We start from the raw sequence: 12,557 nt of genomic DNA, 5'->3' as shown, positions 1-12,557 counted from the left end.
ACAATTGCACCTAGACCATACACAAATGGACCTAATTTATTTTGGTGCCAAACAATGCTGTGAAATACTCTGACTTAATTTTAAAGAAAAGCAAACAATGACCAGTGCTTGTGATGCCACAAGCTGTGTCATAAAATGCACCCAACAAACCATTTACATTGCAAAAAGTTGCCCCAACTGTTGTTTATATTGGAAGTAAGATTAGCACATTCATATCCTCTGGCTAGCAGATAACTATCAGCTGCAATCACTTGCTACCCATCAGCAGCAGTGAAGAAGAGGACATTCTCAAAGCTGAGAAGTGCAGAAGTATTTATATTGTTTTAAAAGGACAGCTTGAGCCCATTTCGGTTTGCTGGAAAAAGTATTGGTAAAAATGTAGTAAAATATACTAATTTATGTGAGTACTGTGTAGAATGCAATCCAAAACTCATTATGAGTTTAACTGGTGCAAGTCAGCATAAATCTGCTGAATAAGGCTGATTTATTCCAACTGAGGAAGTATATTTGGATATGTTCTACTTGATATTTCTTTACATTTCTTGATGAAAAAATGTCTGAGGTTGGTGAATTATTCCCAGTGCACCTGATAGATGGGCTGTTCCCAAAGGCTCCCCAAAACATTTCTACTCTCAGGTCTTTTGCTCTACTTCACCTGCTCAAGATAAGACTTCCGACTCAGTCCGGGGCTAGAAGGAACATGTCTCAGGCCATGCTGGCAAATAAGGAGATATTTTGGTTTTATGTATTGGTGCTCAAATTTTAAAGAACACCTTGTGCTTTAAACCAAGCTAATACAGGACACCAACAATGTCTTTTTATTCTCCTTTTCTTTCTAGAGGAACAATTTTATGACTGAGGTGAATTGATCTGTCAAGACACTTGCACTATACAGACTTATGATTATAGGCTACAATTAATAATTCAAGTGGGCTTCTTCAGTTGCATATTTCCTAGTATAATATGCCAGAACAAAAAACCATAAAAGGCTCTTTACCTAAAACTCTAATTCATAGAATGATCCAGCCCTAAATCACATATTATTAATGATCTTTTGAATGTGTTACAGTGTTGTCCATGTGTAAGTTTGTAGCTGGGGCAGAATGTAAGTGAATTTATCATGCCATTTTTTCTTTTTAAAATAACATTTCCGATTTTTGTTATGCAGTTTGATTTGTTTATTCCCCGTGAGAAAAATATAGGTATTTAATAAAAAAAAAAAAAAAAAGTTATTTTATAAATAACAATGGCCACTGTTTGTTTACACATTTAATTTCTGCAGATTTTTTGTGGACTGAGTCCAGTAAGAAGAAAAATAATTTCATAAATTCTTATTTCTTGAAAGTGTTGAGGGGAGGATAGGTGCGGGGGAAGGATGGCACAAAAGAGGAAGTAAAGAGAGTCACAAACCAATGACCCATGGAGGCTTCCTGTTGAAGTTATACATTGAAATGATCTTAATGCCCTTTTAGAAACCGGGCAGATTTGGAAATGTCTTCAGATTTCACAATTGGCTTCTGTTTTGTCACGAGACCAGCTGAGTCCTCACATCGAAACACTTTCAATCTTTCAGACCCAGCTCAGGCCCTCAGGCCCGTGGTTGTCTCTCAGCAAAATGGAAACATTCTTCGAGCAGCAAGTGCCCCACTTCCAGCCCGGGAGATGCATTCGGGCTCCCCCCGCCGTGCCGGTTCCCACAGTAGGCCGGAGCCCTTCGGGGAGGTGTCGGCTGTCAGGAGTCAGCTGTCAGGATAATTCATGGCCCCGGGGGAAAGGCGAGCCGAGGAGCAGCAGCCCGCTCCAGTTCTGGGAGGTCAGCCACATCAAAGGCGGGATGTGCCGCGGCCTCCGAGCGGGGAGGAGCGGCCGCTGCTCTTGAAGTTGCCAGCTCTCCTTTCTCTGTGAGGGCCGGGCGGTGTCGGGGGATCTGTTTGAAGATCTGGGGAAAATCTGGGTTCATTCAAGCTGGAGCTGAGGAACAAAAGAAGAGGGCTCTGACTTAGTGAGTCTCGATGTAGTTTTTGTCAAATGGGTTGGAAACAAGAATATGTGGGGCGCTGCTGCTTCACTTGGCTTTTGCACTGGAACGGTGCAAATTCGCTTCGACTTCTCTTTCACAGTGCGGCAGACAAGGAAGAGCAGATCCATCTCAGCACAGAAAAGCTGTGCTGAGGTTCAGGTCCCTCACAATGTGTGTTTTTTTCTAAGACAGTATATTTTTCCCACTCCTTGAATTAAGAAAGTTTGGAAGTGAAAAAAACTTACTGAACTTTTGTTTTTCACTTCTGTTTTTTAAAACCGAAGCAAAAGTTTGCCAGGTGTGTGGAAAAAATATGAGTTTTACTAAAGCATCTTTGTGGTGAGAGAGGGAATGGACAGGCCTGGAGCTGTCAGGGGAGAGAGCACAGATGGGAAAGACTGGAGATTACTGGGATGGACGAGATAGGGCATGACCAGAAAAAATGAAATTTGCAGATTTTAGTTCATTTCAAGTTTTACAAGCTCTTGATGTTCAGTTCATTATTGAATTACGTCTGGAAAAGTGGTATCTTTTCTTCCTCTAACATTGAAATGTATATACAAACTCTATACAAAATATAAATATCTATCTATATATATATATACATATATATCTATATAAATATCTATATATATCTACATATATCTATATATGTCACCAGGAAAGGAGATATATGAAAATGTTTCACTTCTACTGAGTGAGTAAACAACCGAAGATGTCCCTGTGTCTAGGAGATTGCTCTGGCAACGCGTGAAAAGAGTAAAAAGTGAAGATGAAATGGGAAATAATTTTTAAAAATAGATAAAAAAAATAGTGGAAATACAGTGGAGAGCATTAAAATGGATTTTGTATTTGATTTACATGGCAGTCATGATTCATTTTAAGCTATGTTTTTGTATGGTCTTTGGAATATATTTGTCAGCCTATTATGTCTGCAGGCAGTTTTATTCTACCAGTTACAGCATTGAATAAGCTGTAAATATAACTTGCTTAATACTTTTTCTACTGCATAGCTGACTGGAGCCCTTTGAGGGGTGGGCACTCTGCCTGGGTCATGTCACAGGGAAAGCCTGCTGGATGTTCCTGCCTGTATTCCTCTCTGCTGGAGTTCCCTAGGATACCCCATCTCTCCTTTTCTTCACCTTTGCCATGCTTTTTGAGTGCTCCCAAAACTACCTGAAACGAGCTCCCCTGGGACAGGCAACTTAAGATGGGTTTGCCTGGCTCTGCAGTGGCTAAAACGTGCCCAGGACATAATTGCTCTGTAAGCAGGCAACACAAGAAGGGTACATGTGCTCAGTCCAGGTTTTTGATCTGGAACATAGTGTAAAAAGGACATAGTGTGATGACATTTATCAGCACTGGCCATCTCGTTAACAACCCTTTGAAATGAACAGGCAAATAACACCTCAAGCCTATTGTTTTAAGTGAAGTTGAAACTAACCTATAAACATGTCCCACTTGCTTTGTGTCTTTGCTTCAAGATAACCATAGATGGGAGATTTTTGCTAAAAGCTGATTATCTGACAAGTTAGCCCCCAGAATACTTGCAGATGACTAGCATGGCACTGTCCAACTGTGGAATGGTCTTTCCCATTTTGCCAGCTGTGAAAGCACAGACAGGGTTCTACAATGAATTAAGTTGCATAAGGAAACCAAGTGGTATTTACACCTTCTCCTTAAGTTCCAATGTCAAAAAGCCACCTGTGGATATCATTGCTGAAAGCAACAGGGAGTACTCTAACTGAATGTCCATGAGAGCAAAATTGATTAACAAGGTTCTCTCAGTAGGCCAAAGGGTAAGGAAAGTGGTGGTATGTTATGCATATGTTATGCAAGTTAGGATTTCTGGCTGTACCTGTTGTTGCTGTTAGTCTATGGGACTGTCGTTCCCACAAATTTCACACATATTAAGCTTGATTAAAAACAACCAAACGAGTATTTAACACTCAAAGAATCCTTTCATTATGAAGAACACTGAGATGCTTGTTACATTTGCACTTAATGAAGTGCATAAAAGACAGTTGCTAAAATATGCTGTTCTCTGGCATGTAGCTCAGCTAACAGAATTTGTGGGCGGGTTTGAAACCTGGTCTCAGCACCAAATCTAAAAAAAAAGCAACATTTCTGAAAGTACCAATCATATCTTGACAAAAGTATGACAGGACCAAGTGGGCTACAAATAGCCAAGTTTGTAGAAAATACCCGTGTAGAAATTCTGTATACCTTGGCAAAAATTCTGTCAACTGTCTGATCTCTTCCAGCAGAGAAGTGGAAGTTTCCACCCTGAACTCAGATGTTGTTACAAGGAGGTAAAAGAGCAAATGAAGGAATGAATTGCTCATAGTAAGCCACTCACTAGAAAATAGTAAACAGATAAGATAGAAATATCACAAAGCAGTACATGCTGCATATACCAACAAGTGGCAGCAGAAGGATAATTAGCACTTCAAAGAATTTTTATTAAGACAAGTAAAATAAAAAATAATAGTCTTCCCTCAGGCAAAGTGTACATTGAATTTAGACCTGTAGATGCAGGCAGAGATCACTGCCTCCTCCACTATATGTATGGGCTTAGTATCTCACAAGACTAGACCTGTAGCCATGCAACACTGGACCAGAAATGTGCAAGTTTTACATGGAGCTACACTGGGAAAAGCCTGCTTCAAATGGAATACTAGTAAATTTGAGACTGGATTTTATGAAGTGTGTGGGTGGTGGTATGTGTCAATTAGGTAATTCCCATTATCCTAGTGTCCCTGCTGACTTAGAATATACACATCTTGAATTCATTAAATCCAGTGTTGATCTAGGGAAGAAAATGAAGGGAATCTTCTTCTAGCTTACAGATAGAACTGATTTAAGGTTTAAGAACAGCACAGACTCAAATTTTCATAATTGCACAGTACATTCAGATAGAGGTTGTAAAGTGCTCAGAACCACAAAACATGTTGTAGCAACCACCTGCTTTCAGTTCTGGTAGCTCAAACAAGTGAAGTAAGATAGACTTGTCAGGGAGAAGAGGTGAAATGAAAGATCTGATTGCCACAGTAAGTGTAGAAGGAAAGATTAAGTTTGATTGAGGTTTGAGAGAGCAGATAAAGCCTCAAACTCATTATTCACCTCCATATTTTTGACATGGTTGTGGAGCTTGTGTTTGCCTGAATATTGGGGATGACTCTGGACTATAGTTTGGGAGCTAACTCAGGGCAAGGAGCAGAAGGCACAGTTGATAGAAATGTCCAACCTCACGTGCCTTCTCTTGACTCCTACCCAATATCTACAGTCTGACCTAAAAAGAAAGACTAAAAAAGCTGAAAGTGCTGAAAAAGTTATTTATGCAAGTGAGCATGGCCTTGAGCATTCATTGAGTTAACACGAAACCTTTTATGGACCAGCAGGATATCTCTGGGTCATGGGAACCTCCGGTGGATTGGAGGCTGACATAATGAAAAGGAAGGCAGGAGAAAAGCAAGGAGGATGCAAAACAGTAAGTGATAAAGTTAGCTAACATGTCTTTTCTGGGAACAAATACAGTCAAACTGCAACAGCAGAGAGAGCAGGAAAGAGGGAAGCTGCAGGCATAAATTTCTTCATTTTGATGAAAGTTTCATGACATTTCACAGCACCATGTTTTGAGCAAGGACCTATGATCCAAAGGAACCACTGTAAGTTACATGGTTGGTGAAAATATATAGATAACAATTATATGACACCTGATTGAAAAAAGAAGTTGCATTTCAAAGAGGATGTCTCAGCAGGGATACAATCAAGATCTGCTTAGAATCCATTTTATATTTGTGGCATTTGGGGATCAGTCAAATGGAGATTGAAATTTAATTCAAACTCTAGGATGTGATAATGGCACCACAACCTAACCTATCTAACTGGCCATTATTCAGCATTGAATGATGCTAGTTGATGCATCCTTGAAACATTTCACACAGTTTTATAAAATGGTCATGGAATCTTAGAATTCCATTGGAGGAAATCTGGTTTCATTGGGCATTTATACGTACAAAATCTCTATGAATTTACAAACATGCTCAGAACTTAAAGTAGAAAACAATTTCTGAGCACTCATATTTTCAACAGAAGTATGTTAAATGAGAATGCATTTCACTGGGCTTCAGAGTTCCTTAAATGGAGAATTTCTTACCTTTCTGCTAAATACTAAAGCAAAATTAGTGTTGAATTTAACACTAAGAAATTCATCAGTTACCTTATAGCCATTAGAGTTGGGGAAAAAATACTCTCTTCAGTTCTCTTCAGTTTGCAGTTAGCTCTTGCGTGGAAGTTACAAACAAAACTGCAGAAGTCACAAGCTCGGCTCTGCTGCTGGTCTCTTCTTTTAACTGGTCTCTGAAAACAACCAGTTTTTGAGGACTCTCAGAGTTGTGGAAGAGTGTTGGAACCTACTTTTCCAGAGTATTTTGCTCCTATGTAAGTAATGTAAGACTGCTCCTTCTAGCATTTTAGCATTTGTATGTTCCTGTTTGCAATGAGTTGTGGCTTGTCTGAATTTTACTGTCTGAATTTTACTGCATGAATGTAATAGTAATAGGACAATCCATGGATGATGTCTTCTCTACTCTTGAACAGACTTACTGTGGTGTAAAAATGGCTTTTTTGGCTTTGATTACAAATAACATAGGCTTAAAAGAAAAAAACAAAACAGGTGTGCCTGAATAAACTCTCAAGAGTTTCATTGATCTATTTGATTAAAATAAATGACTTAACTTTTACTAAATAAACTGACATGTGCAGACAAGGTTTTTAAAAGATGCAGCCCCTCCCTCTCAGAAGTTTGGCAGCAGCAGCACAGGATGATGCCAGCTGGATTACAGTCTACTTGTATCAGGGCAAAGGCAGACAGTGCTTTCTGAGGGAGCTGTAACTCTTGAAGAAGTAAATAACCCTGGCTGTTGGCTGCTGCTGTTGCCTCCACAGCTGGGGTCATAAACGAGACCGATACTGATATTTGCCTGGATAATGCTATTCAAATATTTTACCTGAATAAACATTGATGAGTATGGTTTGCATTAACCTGGCTGACCTGGTGCTGAAGCAGGTGAGGATGCAAAGCATAAAATTTCTATGGCAACAGGTATAAAGGTGGGAGCTTCTTGCATGCCTCACCTATTTCTAAATCAATATGAACTATTTGTCATCAGTCTAGATTCAAGTCTTCTAAAGCACAGTATTCCTGGGCAAGTTATTTTAGTTGCTTACGTCATGCAAACAGGTAAAAGTGGCTCTGCTAGGACACAGTCCTGCATCACAGCATGCTTTGCAGCCTAAATGCACCTATTGAATGATCCATTAGCTCCTTTTCTGCTTTTCATAGGAAAACATGTGTTCTTGCGTCATGATGACTTGTTCTGCCTGTGGTAAATAAGACAAATAAAGATCAAATTATTTAATGTGTATTAAACTCAAGCTAACTGCGTGATCTTTTTAAACTTCTGTTAATGCTGAGGGATTCAATGTAGGTGAATCAAACCAAAGGTTTTTTCCAACTATTTTAGATGCATAAGTAAATGATAAATGTACAAAACAGAGGCATCACTTTACCAATACTGGAAATGTGGCCTTATCTCCCTTGGAAAACATCTGTTTGTTGTTATGCAGCCGTGCTGTGGGAAAAGCAACCTTCAGAGCAGAGAAATACCAGTTCCATTCAAGCTTCAGGAGCAATTCAATTAAAACAAGTGTTAACTACTGGAGTTTATGAAGTGTTTCCTGCCTAATCTTATGAAACGTATGTAATTGCTATGGGTGGTTAGGACTTTAGCTTTATACCTGCCTGGCTCTGCTGATTTAAATAGAAAAGTTACAAATTAGATTTGAGGAAGTGGCTGAAAAACTAAAGGATGCAGGTGTCTTGTGCAATGATGCTGAGTTTCCCAGGGCTTTCCTTGTTAGTGCATAGGGTATCACCCAAAATTCACAGCAAGAAACCCACAAGGATAATAAGCTTTTTGTTTTATTTCAGCACTGGGTTGATCAAAAAACTTCCCACAGTTCTTGGCAAGCTGAAATCAATGTCAGATATATTTCCAAATGACTTATTCACTGGTTAGTTGTTTAAAAAAAACAAAACAAAGGGTATGGAGTGATTTATCATGAGTGCAGAACACACTCGCAGAGACCAGCACTCTCCCCAACATTTACCAACATACTACAGCAATGTATTACTGAGGAGTGCATTTCTGCTGACAGATTCTTTCCACCACAATTACGGAGAGAATAATGGCTGAGAAAAAACACCCATATGTCCCCATTAACTTTGCAATCTGTCTAATCTGTGTACTTACAAAGCCTTCATCACATCTCAGATATTATAGTGATAACAGGAGAGATTAGACAGACTTCAAAGCTGCAAGAGAAATATGAACGTTGATTCTTAGCCATGATTAATTTGGCCAGAACCTCACACTACTTTAACTTAATTAAGAACATAAGTAGCAATCAGAGCAGTGACAAAGCAAGAGAGGGACCAAGCTGTCAGCTGAGGACAACATGGACTCCTCAACAGGTAAAGACACCCATGTGAGATCTGTCAGGCTGCCCAGAGAGTATACCCTGCTGGGAGTGGGCAAGTGATTCATTCTTCATAGGATGAATCCAATTCATGACAGCATTTGTTTTAGAAATGGAACTGTGTAAAGTCAAATGACCATCAAATAATTAATTACTAGAATTAAAGACTAATAGTTATAAAAATTTAAATTAATGGATCTGGCAGCTGCCTGTGATCATGCTCTCATCTTACAGTATGTATAAAACAGTCTGCCAGGAAAAGAGTAAACTGCTTCCAGTGGGCCAAGAGGGAAGAGCATGCACCGTGACAGCTGCACCCAGCACAAAGCACTGTAGGTTCACACTCTTTTCCCCCTATGGTAACATGCTGATATGCCAATGCCAGCAGGCAGAGCAGCCACAGTAATGCTCATCTGGCCACAAAGGGATGTGCTATGCAGTGAGTTAGCGTATTTACAGCTTATTTATGCTTCTTTCAGTGATGAAATCCCTCTTCTCCCTCCTCTGCTGCCAGGACCAGATGTCTTACTTGCACACCCGACTTCTGTGGTTCCTGGCTAATATGGGTTTGCTGCACGTACAGCATGTTCTGTTCTACCATGGGTACGACACACATGCAGCCTGTGCATCTGTCATGCTGGAGTTGCCTCAGAGGGGCATAATGCAATCGTTCCACCAGCAGCCTGCTTCCTGCTCAGCCTGAGCAAAGTGCTGGCAGTGGGAGGCAGGTATTTCAGTTCTGGGCTGTGCAAAGTCCCGTGCAGAGACAGTGTATGTCCAGAGGCACACCTGCCACTAGCTCAGCTTCATTTGCTTCGCAGCATCTTCTCCAGTGCCTGCAGGAGGGCAACCCCATATGCTGCTCTTGTGATTACGTGAGCACATTTTGGTCGCACTTCTAGTGTTCAAGAGGTAAACTGTCTCAAAGTCCTAGCTAAAAAAAATATGGAGAAGAGGAGGTGTTACTAAATCAAATCAGAATTGCCCTTATTCTGAAAACACATTCTTAATGGAGTCTTCTGACAATTTAAATAACCAGGCTGAATAATTCACTTGACAATTCACAAGTCCCGTGTCTTTGTGTGCACATGACACAGGCCCCTGGCTTACCTAGAGAGCAGTCCTGTGTAGTTTAAGGTACATATACATCTAAAAGCTTTGAATAGCCTAGGGCATCAGTTTACACTGCCTTAATTATCATACAGTATCTGTGGCCAATGCAATATAACTAATGACTCTGACACTGCAGGCTTAAGGTACCTCATGCTTACTGCAGAGCAAGGATTTGCCCAGGGCAGACCTCATGGAAAAAAAGTGCTGTAAATTCACTTGGCTTATCTTATGGTAAATCATGTGAAACTGATCTGGCACAGGTTGCTGTTTTCCTGCCAGTTTGATTAAATCAATTTATTACCACAATTTAAGTAAAGTTTTCTTTGTACAAGCTAGTGAACAGAAGTTTCAGTTTTACAGTTGTGAGCATAATTTCCCAAGAAACATAAATCAAACCAAACCAAATATAATAACACTTAGGCTAAAATAAGTAAAATCACAAAGATTTTGGTTACATCACACTTTCTTGTGTAGCTGAGGCTTTCAGAGTGCATATGTTTTTACACATTTGACCAAATCTGAGCATCTACAGAAGTCAGCATTTAGAGAAAGGCTATTCTAACTGTGGGAGAGACTCTTCTGTTGGGTTGTTTTTACTTCAGAGCTGTCCCTGCCTTGAGCAAAATGTTGGACTAGATGATCTCCTGAGACCCCTCCAACCTGAATTAAACTATGAGCCATGATGTGAACTGGCCACTGAGCCTCCCATAGGCAGTGCTCCCAACAGCAACATGCATTTATAGGGAATGAGGTCATTTCATGAGTATAAGCATGAAATAAACATTTTGTGTACTGTGCAATGCTGCTTTTATCTCTCTATCAAATGTTTCCTTTTCTGAAGGAGGAGCCCTCTTCTATGATCCTCACAGACCTTCAATGCTGAGCTATCTTCTAATACATCTCACAGTGCTGTCATGACTATCCAGGTATTATAGATGGCTGCAGAATCCAGATCAGGACCAACTCTTAGGAAGGCAATGAAGAAAGAGTGCAGACAGAATTCACTGGTATCTGCAGCATCAACTCACTGGACAGGTTCAGTCTATAAGCTACATTCATTAGAAAGAATCAGTATGGAAAACTTAACAATTTTGGGGAGCAGATACAGGCTGCAATCTCATAATTAGAGCAAGCTGCCCACTTGACCTATTTTTAGCCACGTTCATCTTAATTCTTCATAGTTCTTCTAAGTGTTCCATGCAGCAGGATGTCTCCAAAGCGCTGTAGGGTCAAGTCATGGAAAGAAGTGCTACTTTTACCTGTAAATACTATGAAAGAAATAATTATATGGGCAGAGGAACTTACAAAATCTAATTTCCTGTGATTCACTTGCTAGCTGTCATTCTTTCACGTGCTCTTTCTGTGGGTTTTGTAATTTCTAATAGTGTGTCTGATAATGTCATATTCCAGACTTTACTCCCTTGGGTTATATAAAGCATTGCTAATCATGAGCAAGCTCTTAATGCTTCCTGCTCTCACTGAGATTTGTGAGAAGCAGCCACAAGAAGGTCTTGTCATAACCATATTTCTACAGAGTATGTCCAACTGGAACAAACTGAAGTACTAGAAGATAGTCAGACTAGCAGGGATGCTGTAAAAAAAGCAATAGAAGTATTAATCCAATGAGTCTTAGACACCAGTCAGTTTTTTTCCTTGCTTCCTGCACATGACCAAAGGACTTAGAGAAAATGTGTGGAAAAAAGAAAGGTGTGAAAACTGCAGAACTAAATGACATCTAAGGATATCTTGAGAAAATAAGATCCCATATGATGTTCAGTAAAGGAGTAAGCTGACCTGCTTTTTGCTTCTCAGTGGGGTAGTGATCACTTGTATTTAATCTAGTAAAAAATGCCAGGGACTCTTTTCAATCTGGTCATCATCTGATAACAGGGATCACACCTAAACTCTACAGGCTCCCTGACCAGGCTAGTTCCTGCTGCATGTATCAATCTCACCTGTGTCCAGCATTTTCTGGGGCAGGACTCTCTAGCCTATGACAAAAACACGCCACAGATTGTATTTGCACTTGAACAGTAGAGTGTTATCATGTACCAAGGCTCAGAAATACAGCCTGGATTTTTCCTTTATTTAGTGACAGTGTAGCTACAAGCTTATTTTTCTCTAGGCAATTTGATAACTCATAGAAATCTTAGTGTTATTTTAGGAGAATAAAATTGATATATTTGGCCGAGACAAATATTATAGAAAGTATAATATTTATTCTAAAAAGTATAACATGCTTCTTAGCTGAAAGAAGCAGGAACAACTTGTGGCACGTATCCATCCATCTATCCATCCATCCATCCATCCATCCATCCATCCATCCACCCATCCATCCATCCCAAAACTGAAGCAGCAAATTTAGGCTAAATAAAAGTTGGGGAAAAATTGTACTTTATTTAAAATAATTGTGTTAACTCCAGAGAAAAGTGGCATTTGCAACAAAGCCCCAGTAGTACCAAATCTCATCAACAACTTTCAGTAGTTTTATCTCCTCGTTGCCATCTTAACTCTTGCTAAGAAAAAAAAAATCAGACCAAATTTTTTAACAGACAGATTCACAACAGCTTGTGCATCAGGACATGTTTGGCAGTATGTGTCTGACAGGAATTTTTCTGCGTCCTAGAAAAGTTCTGCTAAATATTCATGCATTTCCCATTGAAAGAAACCTGATTCTTGGCCAAATGAAGCTTATTAGCAGACAGAAAAGGAGGGGTCCTTCCTCCCTGCTGCAACTCCGATCATTGTAGGTTTTGCATCACACCTGGTCTCTGCAAACAGATGCTCTCAAACCCAAATTAATCTACTATGGAAATGATTTATAATTTGAGATATTGCCAATTCATGGCATTTTTTTGAAAGGTTGTTTTTAAACTTTTAT

Source organism: Pseudopodoces humilis, chromosome 1 (genome assembly GCF_049639895.1).
Source record: "Pseudopodoces humilis isolate 2021_Gansu_Grassland_sample_001 chromosome 1, ASM4963989v1, whole genome shotgun sequence".
Taxonomy (NCBI): domain Eukaryota; kingdom Metazoa; phylum Chordata; class Aves; order Passeriformes; family Paridae; genus Pseudopodoces; species Pseudopodoces humilis.
Note: the sequence above shows the minus strand (reverse complement) of the source record.